We start from the raw sequence: 16976 nt of genomic DNA, 5'->3' as shown, positions 1-16976 counted from the left end.
TGGAAAAGCACAAGAGCATATACAAGATTTCAATTTGGGAGGGGGTGAAATGCTTACACCTGAAATAGAAGAACTTGGGTTTTCCATCAGAAAGGAAACAGTTGATAAATACTGATCAAACAAAACACTTTACGAGAAAAAAGCTATTAATTGTCTGAAGTATAGATTTCTGATGTTTTTCAGATGTCCCATATTTCATTTTTCGTGCAGACAAGCTGGTGTGCATGTGATTAAATTATGCCCTTTCACGTATTTGTCTCTCTTTGTGAAGTATTCTATTGTTTACGTGGTTTCACGTGGCACGCACATTGCTACTGATAACTCAACAATTAAGTCCTTCTGTCACAGATTAGTTAGGACACAGTCTCACTCCTGAAGAACATAATCAGCCCTAATGATTGATCTGGAAAACGGCCACCTTCGATCACACACCTCGGCCCTGACTCAAGCGAACTCTTAACAGACCTCTCCATTTACCATCCTGTCAACTGTCACCCAGCTTTAAATCTTATAATATGTAGATTACTTTTGAGGAAACCAGAACCCTTTTATTCCAGAATTCAGCATATGCTGTCGAAATTACTGCTCAATATCTTTTTAAAAGGTTTAAAAAATACTCAAATATCACAATTACTATTTGATGCAAACCACATACAAGCGAATCTTTTCAAAAGTACTACGTTGCAAATATGAATTTAACAAAAACGTTCTGTGATTATGATTTTTATGTTAGTAGAAAGAAGGAGCATTACAGTTAATGGTGAATTATAGTTAGGAATTCGGCTTGGAATGCATTAAGTGCATTGGTACTGCGCAGGAATAAGTGAAAGAAGTAGGCTATTAGTAAAAGAAAAGAGATGTAGGACAGGCTGGCAGAGCATGGGGTCAAGTAAAGGGCTAGGGAACAGGACATGTGATTGCATGGATATGGAAACAACATATTGCATAGAGGTGCAGGGTAATGTGGTGTAAAGAGAGTGAGGTGTAAACAGGTGGCAAACAGTAGAACAATACAGAAGACGGACTGGAAGAAAAACAGACGATTAGCACAGAGGAAAGTATAAAGACAGGCTGACACAATATAGATATGGGCTGGTTTAAATTTAGTAGAATAAATTACAAAGAGCCAAATCTGGCCAGGTAGTAAGTAGCCTCTAGAATCATGAGGGTGCAGATTTGTTCACAGGCAAAATTAATCTCCAATACATTCCATGAATTTACAATTAAATTAGACTTCTAGGTTCCAATTGTATGTCATGAGACTAGATTAAAGTGAAATACAAAGTTTGTAGTTCCGGGAACATTACCTATCTCTTAAATGCTCGACCCATCTGGTGGATACCCGTACACTGCATTAGGCACAGTTTCTGCACAGTCAGAACAACAATGACATAGCAAAACTGAAAGTGTGATAAAAGGTGTCACTTTCATTCATTAAAACAATTATTATAAATTTCTGAACTAAAATAAAAGATGGTGCACTTAATTACATTTCCAGGTATAAAGAATGTTGATTGAAATGACTCTTAGCCGTTATTCAGACAGGAGCACCTACAGCTCCGAGAAGCGTCTGGAAGAGATCCCGTCAGGTGTCTGCGTTCATACCTGTTGCGAGATCCCTCCGCCGCTCGCGCCGTACCGCGTGCTCCGTCCGCCCTGACACGCGCGGGTGTACCCCTCCGCAGACCGTTATTCTCTCCGTGACGTGTCGGGGTCCGCAGACTCATCTTTCGTGGCGCGCGAGGTGGGCGTTAGTCAGTTCCCAGAGAGGGGGCGCGCGAGGCAGCCGGGCCTCTGCGCACTCCGAAGCCCTGTCAGACGGTGGCGGGAGGTTTAAAGAAAACTTCCACAACTCAACCGGAGCCGCGGCGGGGGAAGCCCTGCGTGCCGCGCGGGCGAGAGCTGCGCTATTCTGAGTGGCGTGGGCGCGTGGGAACCCGCCGAGCAGCAGCCGGGTCGGGGAGGAGGGCACGCGCCCAGGAGTCTGTCAGTCACGCAGGCCTCGGTGCAGTCATGGTGACTTGGCAGTTTGACGCCTTTCCCGCCCACAGGGTGGCGCGCGGCCGCCGCATTCTTGACATAATTGGGCCCGGTTCGAGGAAGCAGCAACGGCGTTTACAGGAATGACCTCGGACGCGGAGGGCCACACCGGACAAGGAACGGGACAGGAGGACAACAGAGGCGTACCGCGCCAGCGTTAACGGCTGCCAGCCAAACGCCGCGATGTAACAGATACAAAAGTAAACAAACGGAGTGCGAAAGGAAAACAAACAGAAGTGTCAACGCGGGAATAGCCACCCGCGGCTGCCAAACGGTAGCCATTGCCTCCTACGTGGCGATATTTCCTAGTATCTGATTTGGAGAGTTAAACCACAGAGAATTCATTTTCGTCATTAACTTGAATTCAAGGAACAGAAGTTTTAGGTAGGAGGAAACATAAATAGGTTTTTTATTTTATTTACACTCGTACTTTCCTAAAGATCCACAAAACACTGGATAGTAGTTTTAGGGTCGAGCCTGTGTCACATGTGCTCGTGCATGCGTATTGCTAGTGAGACGCTTTAGGGATTAGAAAAGGACTCAGAGCCCCGTCTACGTCACGTCAGTGTCTTTCATTGGCAAGTTGGCTTGCCTGTTAGAATCCGCTTCTTTTGATTAGTGGAAGGCACACATACGTCATGCCTTTTTCGGTGGTTAGCCCTCCTCGAGCGCAGCGAACAAGTACAGAAAACATGCGAGGCTTGCTGGGTTTGTGGACTACTTTTTCTCTGTTTTCGCAGCGTGATCTCGCTGGGCAGAAGTCAAGCGCTTCGTATACTATCGACCTTGTTACTCAGTAAATTGCACTTTTGCCGATACTTTTATTAGTGTGAACTGTAGCAGCGAGACCGTCGGCGTCCCTTTTTTTTTTTTTTTTTTTTTTTATGCAAGAAAAAACCGGTTGGGAGTTTACAACTGTGAACAGCCATAACTTCGACAAATGCGAGACCCTAGTGCATTGCAAATTCTTGTTACAGCTGTTGTCTGATGCTATCTTCGATCAGGGTCGGATTGGACAAGAAATAGTCCCCAGCACCAAACTAAAAGTGGTCTTTGTTAGCAAACCAGGGGCCACATGTATAAAGTAATCGTTTGCGATTATCAGATAGCAACATTTTGTGATTCGCTATTTGGTAATTGCAGACCTAAACATACAGATGTGTCTTCGACACATTTTGCAATTGATTCCCAGTGGGACGCAAATAGATCTACCTCACGAATATTAAAGAGGTAGTTCTCTGTTTGTGACCCATTGGCAATTAATTACATCACAGGGATGGTTTGTTGGGGTCAGCAGACAACCATGTCTGTGATTGCTTTCAAATAAAGCAGTTTTTTTTTTTTGTTTTTGTTTTTTTTAATGGATGTTTTCCTTAAAAGGAAATGGGCTATTTAAAAAATAAAAAAAATACAACTTTTCATTTTGTAAGAGTCCGTGGGCCCAACTGCCTGCTCTTAAAAAGTGTTTTTACAAACATTCACAAAAGGAAATGGCTCCCTTGGGACCCCCTCCCCATTTGTAAATGCGTCATTAACTACTTGGACTACGTGGCAAAATACAAATGTTTTGCAACGGCATTTCGGTCACACGATATTCACATATACCACTGCAATTCGGTATTAGGAAGGGGCGTCCTAAACACCGCCACCCAATACAGAATCACAAACCCAATATGCGATTCAGACATAGGTTACTGAAACGCAAATAGGGCTATAAAACGTAACTAAAAAAGTGGCCCATATTTGAAAATCAGGCCAGTTGTGAACTTGCAAAGACAAGTTGGATGGGTATTTTGAAAGATTTGGGAGACCTCATGCATTTGTATTTGCAGCAGGTAATGTTTGTGGCAATATCAGGGAAATGAACAGTAAACATTAGCCCACCTGTCCATAAAACAGCCCCAAAACCTGCTGGAAAAAGGCTGGCACAATGATCTGTCCAGCCTGTCGGGCACTGCCTTATTGCTGTATAGGCCAGTCTGACCCTTTCTTCGATCCAGGGCACTGGAAAGTTATCCCTACAGACATATGAATTTCATCATTTTACTATGTTGCCAGGAAAACTCCTGAAAGGCTTCAGTGCGATGAGGTCCCAACATTCCAAGGTCAGCCACAAACAACATACACATCAATTACGTTCCACTACATCACTACCACATCATCTCTGATTCCTACTATCACTGTTAGTCCAACTAACTGGGGGCCAAAGCAGCAGCCAGATTTCTCCGCTTACAAGGTGAAGCTCATCAACAGACTACAGATGGACATAGCATCAAGAAACCATTCTGGGGAAAGTACACAAATAGCCTCCACTGCAAAACGTATTTTTCCCACAAGTAATTTATCCAATAACCCTCTGCTGGACCCTCTGTAGTGGACGTGGTTGGTGCTCACCTGTAAAGGAAATTGTACACTTCATAGTCTATGTGGTAGGCATGTTAGAGGGATGATGCCTAATTTTACAATCCAAATGCATCCGTTCCAGTTTGAGGGCCTAGACCTTCAATCATTCATTTACCCAGAAAATATACAAGCTACCTAAGTGCCTTATGTTGTATATTTACAGTGCTTTTTGCAACAGTGCAGTATACGAAGGAAAGACAGTCACAGTTTTTCGGAAAATCACATACACATTCACAGTACATATACTCAATCATTCCTTTTCTCATTGTTTTAGCACTAGTGTCTCACTCACGTTAGGGTAGTAACTTTTTTACCTCCTTTCCATTCTGGGGTAAAGGATCGCAAGTGTCCCTGAGTATTGGGATTTATCTCAAGAAGTAGATTGGTAAAAAAATTAGACTGACTAGGCTTATAAGAATAGGTGCAAGGCTGGTATGCTGTATGTCTTTCTATGCTCCATTTAAGTACTGAGATGTGCCCTTCCTCACCAGCTGGAAAATATAAATATGCCAATGTCTTTGGGAGGAACCCTCTTAGGAATGTGCGCTCCCCTGTTGCTACTTGCCCACTGGAAGCCCTTAGTTGTAACTTGCAAGTTACCCACTTACTGGCAACTGAGAAAGTGCAGGTCCAGCAGCTCTTTTCTGTCTTCAGTGCTTTGTGAAAACAGTCAGCATGACACACACAGGCCTAGCTATTAGCTTTAAGTGGGATGAAAAAAACTGAGGGGGCTCTAAAAGGGGTGTGGCAAACCTGCTAAAGTAGCGTGATCTGCACAATTAGGCGTGTGGCCTAAATTGAGTTGGATGCTCTACAAATAAAGCCTCATATTTATTATAATAGCTTCTAATATTGTTCCTTGTGTAATAACTCAGGGCAAGAAAAGCCAAAAATATAGGGTACACTGATATGGGTTCACTAATAGTATTGTCATCAGAGTGCAGCAAGAAAGTTTGTCAGTTTATGTTTTAAAAACTCTATTTTAATAAACGTCTCTCAATACAGTGAGATAATGTTATGCACTAAGGTAAAACGCTACTCTGTTAAAGAAACACATTTTTAATTTTGAAGACATTTTATAAAATTCAAACTTGATGTTTGTTACACAATTTACATTTATATCCTCATCCTAACCACAGAAAGCACTGAATACACATTGTCTGTGTAGGACACAAATACATGCAGGCAGAAGGCAAGGGTGATCCCAAGGTAAGTTTACCCAGCTATGTCAAGCTCTAAATCCTGGTATTTCCTTAACGTCTTGTGTAATTGCTATCAATAGCACATGTGTGCCATTGTGCTGTGTGTCTAAGGCAAGCCTCCATCTCATTGATGAGTGTGCTGGGGGCACATGACACACTTCTAGCCTACCTGACCACCTTTGAACAGTGTCAATCAAGGAAGGAAGGAATGAATGAATGAACAACGACAACAGAGGCATCTCTCCTCCATGCCATATAAATGAATATAGCACATAAGTGAAACCGAATCCTGGCTCATGCCTTACATAACTTGTGTTTTTTGTAATGTAAAATTGTTGCAGTTTGGCGCTCACATCAGCACAGATTTTGCGGGGCTCCACCTCAGACTGAAGGGTAGCCTGTTACCACATTAATTTACTGACTTGTTTGACCCTGGAAGTGGTAATGTCCAGCACCTAGACATATGCATTGTAGAAAACTGGTCTTCTTTGCAGATGTCCCTCGGCTTTTTGCCCCCTTTAGAACTGCCAGATGCTGGTTTTCGACTCTGACAGTGCACTGAGGCCTGCTAATCAGACCTCCGTGCCAGTGCTCAATCAATTAAAGAATGTATTAAGCGTACCACTCGCCTGTTAGGGTCTCATGGTGCTGAGGGGGGAGGGTTGCAGTTTACTGCTCAAAAAGCCATGTCTTGAGGTGCTTTCTGAAAGTTAGGAGGTGCTGGGTCTTGTGTAGGTTAGTGGGGAGGGAGTTCCAGGTCTTGGCGGCGAGGTGGGAGACGATCTGCAGCCGGAGGTGGTGCGTTGGATGCGGGGGACTGTGGCGAGGGCGAGGTCACCGGAGAAGTTGAGGAGGTGTGTGGAAGTTTACTCGTTTGTTAAGGTAGGCTGGTCCAGTGTCGTAGAGGGATTTGTGAGCGTGAATAAGGACTTTGAAGATGATCCTTTTGCTGATGGACAGCCAGTGTAGGGATCTGAGGTGAGCAGAGATGTGTTAGTGGCGGGGGAGGTTGAGGATGAGACGTGCAGCTGCGTTCTAGCTTTGCTGGAGTTTTTTCTGAAGCTTGGCTGTGGTACTAGCGTAGAGGGCGTTGCCGTAGTCCAGTCTGCTGCTGATGAGGGCATGGGTGACCGTTTTTCTTGTTTCCAAAGGAATCCATTTGAAAGTCTTCCGTAGCATGCAAAGGGTGTTTAAGCAGGAGGACGATACAGTGTTGATTTGCTGGGCCATGGAGAGAGATGAGTCTAAGATGATGCTGAGGTTGCGTGGGTGGTGGGTGTTAGGTGTGGTTCGAGGGCGGTGGGCCACCAGGAGTCGTCCCATGCTGTCTTGTTGGGGCCGAAGATGATGACTTCTGTTTTGTGGAGTTAAGATTGAGGTGGCTTGCTGTCATCCATTTGGCGATGTCGAGGAGTCCGGCGTGCAGGTTTGTCTTGGCGGTGGAAGGGTTCCTGGTGAGGGAGATGATGAGCTGGGTGTTGTCTGCGTAAGAGATGATGGTGATTCCGTGGCGGCGGAGGATGTTGGCGAGGAGGGCTATGTATATGTTGAAGACGGTTGGGCTGAGGGTGGATCCTTGGGGGACACCGCAGATGATCTTGGTGGCTGGAGACCGGAAGGGAGGGAGGCAAACTCTTTGGGTTCTTTCAGCGAGGAAGGAGGTGAGCCAGTCTAGTGCCTTGTGTCGTATTCCTGCGTAAAAAAGGCGTGCGCAGAGGGTTTGGTGGCATACAGTGTCGAACGCTGCAGAGAGGTCCAGGAGGATAAGAGCGACGGTCTCGCCCTTGTCCACTCTGGTTCTGATGTTGTCTGTGCAGGCTAAGAGGGCAGTTTCAGTGCTGTGGTTCTTGCAGAATCCAGGCTGGGAGGCGTTGAGTCTGTTGTTTTCCTCTAAGAAGTGAGACAGTTGGGTGTTCACTATCTTCTCAGCGAACTTGGCGGGGAAGGGGAAAAGGGGGATGGGATGGTAGTTTGTGAGGTCTTCCGGGTTTGCTTTGGGTTTTTTGATGAGCGCGTTTACTTCGGCATGCTTCCAGATGTCTGGGAAGGTTGCGGTGTCGAAGGAGCTTTTGATTACGGCGCGGAGCTGGGGAGCAATGATTTGGCTGGCCTTGTTGAAAATGTGGTGGGGGCAGGGGTCTGTGCTCTTTCCTTGAAATAAGGTATGTCTGATTGTTTTACAATTGGCACAGGACGTTAGCACCCCTGAAAGTCCTTAGTAAATGGTAACTGCGATACCTAGGGCATGGGTACTAAAGAGGGTCCCTAATATCTTATACTACCCTAAGGGACCTACACACAAATTGCACACAGCTTGCCATCGCAGACTGTGTGTCCAGGTGCAAGCCCAGAGTGAAAACACAACATGGCACACTTGTGTGCCATCCCTAATTCCCTGCGTGCATTATATGTAAGTTATACCTACAGCAGGCCTTGAGAGCCTTAAAGCAGGTTCAGGCATGCTCCACTGCTTTGGCAGCGTGCTAGCTGCAGCCCTTTTAAGGTGGAGCGTGTAGCCTTAAAGGCTGCACGCTGCACCTTAACTGCTGCTCGTCTGTTCTCTTGCCCCTCTCCCATTGCACTCGCCTGTTGTTCTTCGGCGTCCATGTTGGCATTTCCTCTCCGCCACGCATCATTTCTCTTTGGCTTAATTTCTTTGACCTTTCCTCACTTGGTGTCCTTGCCCCCATGAGTCGCAGCGGGTTTGCCTTTTGGCGTTGGGTTCATTGGATTTTTCTTCTTGCTGCATTCTGGAACTTTGGAGCACCTACAGAACCTGCAAAAGAGAAAAGACAATTTTTTTTAAGTGGCAAAATCTTCAGGATGGTAACAATTTAATAAGGAGCTATTGTTTTGTAATCAGAGAGATTACTCATGTATACATGGACAGGATATCCATTGCTTGCATGAGAAGTATGGGTAAGAACCTTATATATAACCTTTTGGCGGCCACCACTAGGTATTTATAGTTAGAACCATGTTTCCATAGAAAAGCATTTTTTGACTTCCCTATATCTTTGGCACTGTTTGACGAACCTTCACGAAATTTCCCTAAAAAAGTGTTGCAATGATTCTTGTTGCGCACGGAAAGTTTCGGGTGATCCGTCAAGTGGGGACAAAAAAAAAAAGGGGGGGGTGGGAGGCTCGAAAAAAGTTGTGTTTCTCATGTTAATTCCCATAGGACCTTTAGACTTGTTTACAGCCTGAACCGATGGACAGAATTACACCAAATGTGTTAGAAAGCTAGCTTTCGGTATATAGATCATGCTTTTGCTAATTTGGTGTAAATCCATTCAGTAGTTTTGAGATATTAAAAGGAAAACAAATTTGTATATCTCTGCTCGCAATGACTTCGCAAATATTTCACAAATAATTTGTGAAATTCTCGAATAATCTGCACATGCGTGTGCGAAAAGAAGCTTTGCAGTTGGCTGAACGCAACTTGACTAGAAAGTTACGACCGCCATTTTATTTACTTAAAATAACTCTAATTATAACTGCTGAATTTCTATGGTTTTGTACAAGAAAATTCATAAGTTAAGTATAACGTCCCTGTAACCTTCTTCAATGAATGTATGTATATATATATATATATATATATATATATATATATATATGTATGTGTGTGTGTGTATATATATATATATGTATATATATATATATATATATATATATATATATCTTGTCATTACCGAGGGAGCCTGCTTCACTCTGTATTTTGGTCTTCTAGCAATCCCCGGAGATGGCGCAAATCCGGTACGATTTATTGCTTTTTTACAAAGAATTTCCTAACAATGAAAGTGTGAGGTGCCACCAGAAAAAATGGCCTACATGTTTCGGCAGAAGCCTTCGACTGGGCTATAGATATGTTATGTAAAAAAACAAATTATATATATATATATATATATATATATATATATATAGGAACATTGTATTTTTGAGTTAAATATAGTACATGCACTGTATTTCCTTTATTCTAACTCCTGAAATAGACACTGTAGGTAGGTGTGGGAAATTAATGGCCTATTCAAATACATATATAGGTTTGTATTCTATATATTGTTTCCCTAATGTCTAGTTTTCTAGAATCACTGCACATCATTTCCAGAGTACTAGCAACCTGCTTCTTTCACAAAAGGGAAGAAGGGACATTAAGTAGGTGAATAAGGGGGGCACAGTGTTAATTGCTCTATAACCCATCAGGTTTCTTATAGAAGCTGAAATACCTTCCAGACGTCATCAGGTGTTGGACTTGGTCAGGCTTCGTCCTGGTGGGTCAGACATGATCATTATTTGTTCTGTTTAGGCTACAGGGAAGTAGGGAACTAGGTTGTGTCCATTTCCCTAACGCAAAATGGTAACAAAATCCTGACTGGCAGCGTGCATAATAATACATGTCAGGGCATGTTTGCATGATCAGATATTCCCCTGTGATATCTAGTTCTTTTATTAGATGTTGCAAGTGACTGGGCAGCCATATTAGACCATGTACTGGATTGTGGTCATCACGAGTGACCCAGCTACATGATGGCTGCACGGAAAATAATGGTGTTTGGTATCAAGCACCCCGTCTTAACAAATTCATACTGATGCCATTATTCAATTTATTATGACATGCACCTAGAGGGCACCTTAGAGGTGCCCCTTAAAACCTACTAGTCCTCTAGTTTGCTGACTGACTGGTATCAACCAGTTTACCAACACACAAGGGGTTCTGATGGATGGTATTTCTGCATAGCAAGGCCAGGGACTTCAATGTCCCTGCCACCTTTGGTACGCAAACCACAGCTTTCCCCAAGCCTGGGAGAGGCAACCCGTGCCCTAGGGCCCGTATGGGACCAGGACAGCTGGGAAAATTAGCTAGCCAGGAGGTCTGTCCACCCCCAGGCTAGCTACTACCCCTAAGGTGGGCTACCTGAAGTGCACATGACTAGGCAAATTGCACGACCTTTTTTTGGGGTGGAATTAGGTCCTCTGGGTTAGGGTTATGCCCACTTCCCACAAGAGGTGATAACTTGATGCCAGGAACTCAATTTCAATGGACACAAATAAGGAGTGGACAAAGAAGAGTGCTTACATGAGAACAGAGGAGCAACGAATGACTTGGCACCAATGCTGTCGGCCTGCCTGCTGCCCCTGACAATCGTGGAGAAACGGACCTGTCCTGCCACTGTGCAGACTCCAAGAAACCTGGACGCAGGAATCAGCGACAGAGCCCTGGACTGGATCACCTCCTCTGTCACTGGCAGAACTCAGAGAGCCCGCCTCCCTCCATTCTGTTCTGAAGCCACCAAAATCATCTGCGGCGTACCTCAGGGTTCGTCCCTCAGCCTGACCCTCTTCAACGTCTATATGGCTTTGCTCGCTAGCATCGCCCGATCTCACAACATCAATATCATCTCATATGCCGATGACACCCAGCTGATTCTCTCCTTCACCAAGGACACCGCCAATACCAACCTCCACGAAGGAATGAAGGCCGTCGCCGAATGGATGCAGAACAGCTGCCTGAAACTGAATTCCCACAAGACTGATGTCCTCATCTTCGGCTCCACCCCCTCCGCATGGGATGACTCCTGGTTGCCTGCCACACTGGAACCACACCAACACCCACTGACCACACATGCAACCTGGGATTCATCCTGGACTCTTCACTATCTATGACCCAGCAAGTAAACGCCATCTCCTTCTCCTGCTTCAACACCCTCAGCATGCTTTGGAAGATCTACAAATGGATCCCCACTGAAACCAGAAGAACAGTCACCCAAGCCCTCGTAAGCAGCAAACTGGACTACGGCAATGCCCTCTATGCAGGAACCACGGCCAAACTCCTGAAAAGACTGAAACGCACCCTGAACGCCTCCGCATGCCCCATCCTGGACATACCCCGCCTCTGCCACATCACAGCTCTCCTGAGAACCTGCATTGGCTCCCCGTCAACAAGAGAATCACCTTCAAACTCCTCACCCACGCTCACAAGGCACTGCACAACACCGGACCAGAATACCTCAACAGACTGCTCTCCTGCTACACCCTGACCTGACCACTTCGCTCCGCCGACCTTGCCCTCGCCACCGTCGCACGCATCCGCAGAACAACCACCGGCGGCAGATCATTCTCGCACCTTGCTGCCAAGACGTGGAACACTCTTCCCACCCACCTGCATCAGACCAGGGACCTCTCAAGACATAGCTGTTCGAGCAGTAGCAGCCTTCCGCACCCCGCCCCCTCAGCACCTTGAGACCCTCATGGGTGAGTAGTGCAATTTACAAATTCCCTGATTGATTGATTGATTGATTGGAGAGCTGCCAGTTGCTTTGCACAGCGCAAGAGAACTCCCTTGGAGTAGAGTAGCTACTCCTGCAGCCGAAGGCACTGAAGAAGTAAAGTCCTGCCTCCTACCGGGACTTCCAAAGCTGCAGCCACCTAAGAAGAGGTCTCCATGCTCCCACTGGATTGTCAGGAGCTGCACAACACCAACTACCAGAGTGCCAGCCCCTTGCAGCAACCAAGGCTTGTTTTGTCCAGTCCAGACACCAGCGCCAAGGAAGACTGATCTGCATGTTGAGGGACTTCAGGGACCGTGAGACCCACATTTCCCTTTGTGTATAGGTTTGAATGGATGTTTCATTAATTGGGATAAAACTATGTTGAGCTGCCAAAAAAGGGGAGGCGGTCTGGCTGGTGGGAAAGTCTGGAAGAGACCTCGGAGTAACTGTTGATGATCCTAGTAGATCACAAAGTCGGTAAGTTCCCTGATCATCTGTAACGGGATATTGCAGCCAAGTGCACCTTAATTGAAGCATAAGCCAAATCAGTTCTCGCTAAATGGAGTAGGTAAGGAAGAGCCTGCTCCAGTGATGAAGAGAACAGATGCACTTGAGCTTGTTTGCACTATATGCAAAATCTTTCCCATTTAAGACAGTAAGTCTTGTTATTACTATCCGCTCTGGCAAGAATATGTCTACAGTCAGGAGAGATGTCTAAGTGCATGAATTCATTGTATTCAGGAGCCAGGCTGTCAAATGAAGTGATGCTGGATCCTGGTGCAGTCCTTGACACTTTCTCATTGATAGCAGGCATGGTGTTATTGGCAGAGGGATGCTGGGACTCTGATAGGAGAAGTAGTTCTGTGTACCAGTGCTGGCGAGGCCATGCAGGGGCTATCAGAAGTATTTTGCAGTGTTCGGTCTTGATCTTGTCTTGGACTCTCAGAATCAATGGAATGGGAGGAATGGCGTAAGCATATATTCCTGACCATGCCATTAAAACGTATTTCTTCCAAGAGCCTAAATGGCAATACCGAATTGCAAAGAATTGTCATTTTGCATTCTGGAGAGTGGTAAAACGGTCCAGGTTTGGCTTGCCCATTTAGAGACGATGTGGTTCAGCACCTTCGGATCCAACTCCTATTCGTGGTTGGATGTTGTCAACCTGCTGAGAGAGTCCGCTATCACAATTTGCTCCCCTGGCACATGTTCTGCACTCCATGGAGGGTGGACCAGCTTCAAATATGCTGTGATTCTTGAGATAAAAGCAGAGATCCGGTCCCTCATGTTTATTGATATAGTGCATCACTGTAGTGTTGTCCATACGTATGAGGACTGGTGAAATTTATATTTTTGGTAGAAAAGCTTGAGGAGCTAGGCGAACTGCTTTGAGCTCGAGATAATTTATGTGGAAGGTCTTGTGATGCGTTTTCCGCCTGCTGCTAACCTGCAAGCCCTGAAGCGTTGGTTGTGATCACCCACGAGGATGGAATAAGAGACCCACTGACAAATGGGAGCTCTGGGTCTACCATGAGAAAGTTGTGATCATAGTTTTCAGAATTCTGATCTTATCTTCAAAGGATCCCGTGGACTGCATCCACTGGCTGTCTAGTTGTTCTCAAAGGGGTCCCATTTGGAGACGGCAGAATGGAATGAGAGGGATACAGGAAAACATCAGCCCTAAAAGGGACTTAAAGAGGCAAACAGAAAGAGATCTTCTTTTTTTAATCGATTTGGCCAAGATGATCAGTTTTTGCTGTCTTTACCTTGTAGGAGCAGCTTTGTTGAGTGACATGTCCAGGACTGCACCCTGAAAGGTAATATTTTTTGAGGATTGAAAGGCTGACCTCTTGTCATTGACAGTGAGACCCAATTCTCCAAATAGCTGTATAGAGGTTGCCATTAACCTCTGTGCCTGTGCCCTGGATGTGGCCTTGATCAGCCTGTCGTCCAAATATGGGAATACCCGATGCTTGTTTTCTCAGAAATGCTGCAACTGGAGCTAAACATTTGGTGAAAATCCTGGGGGCTGATTTCAGGCCGGATGGGAGAACTTTGAATTAGAAGTGATTTCCGGCTATGGTAAATCTAAGGGACTTTCTGTGGGAAGGATGGATCGGGAAGTGAAAGTATGCGCCCTGGAGATCGAGAGTGGACACACAATCTGGATTTAGAAGCAAGAGAATATCGGGTAGAGTAACAAATGACAGCTTCTTATGATACGTGTTCAGCTCCCTGAGATCTAAGATTGGACGCATTCCTTCCACTTCTTTTGTATGAGAAAAATGCATGAGTAGAAGCCTTTCTTTCTGTCTATGGCCAAATTGGCTAAGGTTGAGCACCCATTTATTCGAAGTGATGTCTTGCAATTGGTGATAATAATGGGAAATCTTTCCTCCTAATTTTGAATTTGTGGAAAGATTGGTAGCCGGCGCGCGTAAAGTCATTGTCTACAGCCTGTGCCCTTTCCCTGCCATCCTGCTCAGGTTTTTTGCAGAGGCTGTCTGTGGGTTTTGAGGGCAAATGGACTGGTAAGCAGAGGAGTAACCTGAGTACCTGTACTGCTGGAAACCACCTCTGGTGGATGGAAACCTACTCCCTCTGGCGCCCCGAAAAGGTTGTTTCTTAAAAGGAAGAATTCTGAGAGATTTGTCTCTGTCTGTGCCGGTCTTTATAGCCTGCAGGGCATCGTCAATATGCTTACCAAACAGGGCTTCCCTATCTAAAGGTAGATCAAGAATCTTGTTTTGCACCTAAGGCCTGAATGAAGTTGTGCGAATCCAACCCTGCCTTCTAAGAACGGGGGCTCCCGCCGATTGTCAAAAGGCAGTGGTAGCAATGTCCATTGCACAGTCAATAACCTCCGCCAAGGCTCTTTCCCCCTTCTGTGGTATTTTCATTGCCTCTGCCTTGGTATCCTCTGACAGCTGGTCCAAGTAAGGTGAGATGTCTGCCCATAACTGCCTGTCGTACCTGCCTATAACAGCCAAGAAATTTGACGCCCTGACCGTAAGAGAAGACATCGATGAGAAATGCTTTCTGGGGTTATCAGGTCTCCTTCCCTATTTGTCGGGGGTGCATAGATTGGCACCAAAGGGTTCTTGAATCTTTGTTGGGCCGCATGAGTAATTACAGAGTCCAGTTTTGGTATGTCCCGTCAAACAGGCTGAGGCATCTTCTGGTGCTTTATATTTCTTGTTTAGGCAGGGCAGGACCGCAGAAACTGTGGTGAGATTCCTAATCACCTTTAGGCTCTCATCCCATACATAATTGACTATGGGCATGGATCTTATGCTTCTTTGGAAGGGCTCCTTAAAGTCATAAAAAAGCAGTTCATCTGCTTTATCGGCATAGGTAGTGCAAATCGTTTTGCAGCTCTCTCAATGTCATCTGGTGTTGAATCCGCCAGAACGGGAGAAGGAGATGACGGTGTGGGTATAACATAATCATCCCATGCCTTAGTGGCATCTGGCAACTCTCTATCATCATCAGTGGTTGATGAATCTTGCAACGGGGCTGTCTGGGGTGTATGTCTGGGCATCTCAGGTAGAAGTAACCCTGCTTGAGTAGGTGTGGAAGGTGGTAGCACTGGTGACCTTGGTGTTATAGTGCTTGCTGAGCAATAGTAGTAGTTAGTGGAAACCGCTTCCTATAATCTGCTAGAATTAACTGTAAGTCCGATATGAGGGATACAGGTATAGGGACCATCTCTTCCTGGTATAAGTATTGCTCACGAGAGATATAAAGGGCTTGAGGATCATACATGTCGGACCTGTAGGACAGGACCCTCTTTTGTGGCATGGTTACCCCAACTTTTTGCCTGTTGTCAGTGTGTTTTGACAGTGTTCACTGGGATCCTGCAAACCAGGACCCTAGTGACTATGCTCTATCCCTCTAAATTTGGTTGCTTAGGGCTTAGCACACCCCACAAGTGGCATACTGATGCCCCCATATATCTAGTATAGTTTTCTTAGGTACCCACAGCATTGGGGGCACCAGTGGTTCCCCAGGGACAGCAGCATGTATTGTGCCACCCATTGGAACACATGCATAATATGTCTGCAGGCCTGCAATTGCAGGCCTCGTGAGAAGGTGCATGCACCCTTTCACTGCAGGTCACTGTAAGTCGCCCCTATAGCAGGCCCTCCTAGCCCAGAAGACAGGGTGCAGGTACCTGTGTGTGAGGGCACCCTTGCATGAGCTGATGCACCCCTACAAACTCAAGCTCCATTTCTGTGGACTTCGTAAGTACTGGGAAGCCATTTTACCGGTGTACTGGACACAGGTTACTCACTACCCTGTGTCCAGCTACATAATGGTAACTCCGAACGTGGGCATGTTTGGTATCAAACATGTCAAAGTCATACCCCAACACTGTTGCCAGTATTGGTGGTATGATTCCATGCACTCTGGGGGCTCCTTAGAGGACCACCAGCATTGCCCCTACAAGTCTTCTGGGGTTTTCCCATGCTGCTGCTATCCCTCAGAGAGGTTTCTGCCCTCCTGCTGCTTGACCAGCTCAAGCAGAGGAAGGCAGAACAAAGGATTTCCTTTGGGAGACGGATGCAACATCCTCCCCCTTTGGAAATAGGTGCTACATGGCTTGGGAGGGGTAGCCTCCCCAAGCTACCGGTATGCTTTGAAGGGCACATTTGGTGCCCTCCTTGCAAAAACCAGTTTCCACCAAAACTGGACAATGGAAAGGGGAGTGACCACTCCCCTATCTATCAACAACCCAGGGGGTGGTGGCTAGAGCTCCTCCAGGTGGCCACTTGATTCTGCCATGTTGAATTCAAATTGGGTAGAGGCCTCTGGGAGCATCTGAGTGGCCAGGTCAGGTAGGTGATGTCACAGTCCCCTCCTGATAGGTGGTCACCCTGCTGGGTGAACAAACCCCCTTCCTGGGCTATTTAGGGTCTCCCTCCTGGGTGGGTTCTCAGATTTTACATGCAAGATTCCAGCAGGGCCCCTTCGCATCATTTACTTTATCTTCTGGCCACAAGGACTGCAACTGGACCATTCAGGAAACAACAATCTACAACTCAAGCAAAGACTCCACCCT

General features: G+C 45.9%; 1 protein-coding gene across 1 annotated transcript in view; it reads right to left on the bottom strand.

The window, feature by feature from the left end:
* LOC138267749 (kelch-like ECH-associated protein 1A) overlaps positions 1-2213 on the bottom strand; it is a 60292-nt gene extending 58079 nt beyond the window's left edge. Inside the window, exon 1 of the mRNA XM_069216939.1 lies at positions 1606-2213. The gene's annotated coding sequence lies outside the window, so the exon portion shown is untranslated. The remainder of the gene's footprint in view (positions 1-1605) is intronic.
* Positions 2214-16976: the final 14763 nt, after the last annotated feature.

Source organism: Pleurodeles waltl, chromosome 12, assembly GCF_031143425.1.
Source record: "Pleurodeles waltl isolate 20211129_DDA chromosome 12, aPleWal1.hap1.20221129, whole genome shotgun sequence".
Classification (NCBI taxonomy): Eukaryota; Metazoa; Chordata; class Amphibia; order Caudata; family Salamandridae; genus Pleurodeles; species Pleurodeles waltl.
Note: the sequence above shows the minus strand (reverse complement) of the source record. Positions and strands in the feature narration are given on the sequence as shown.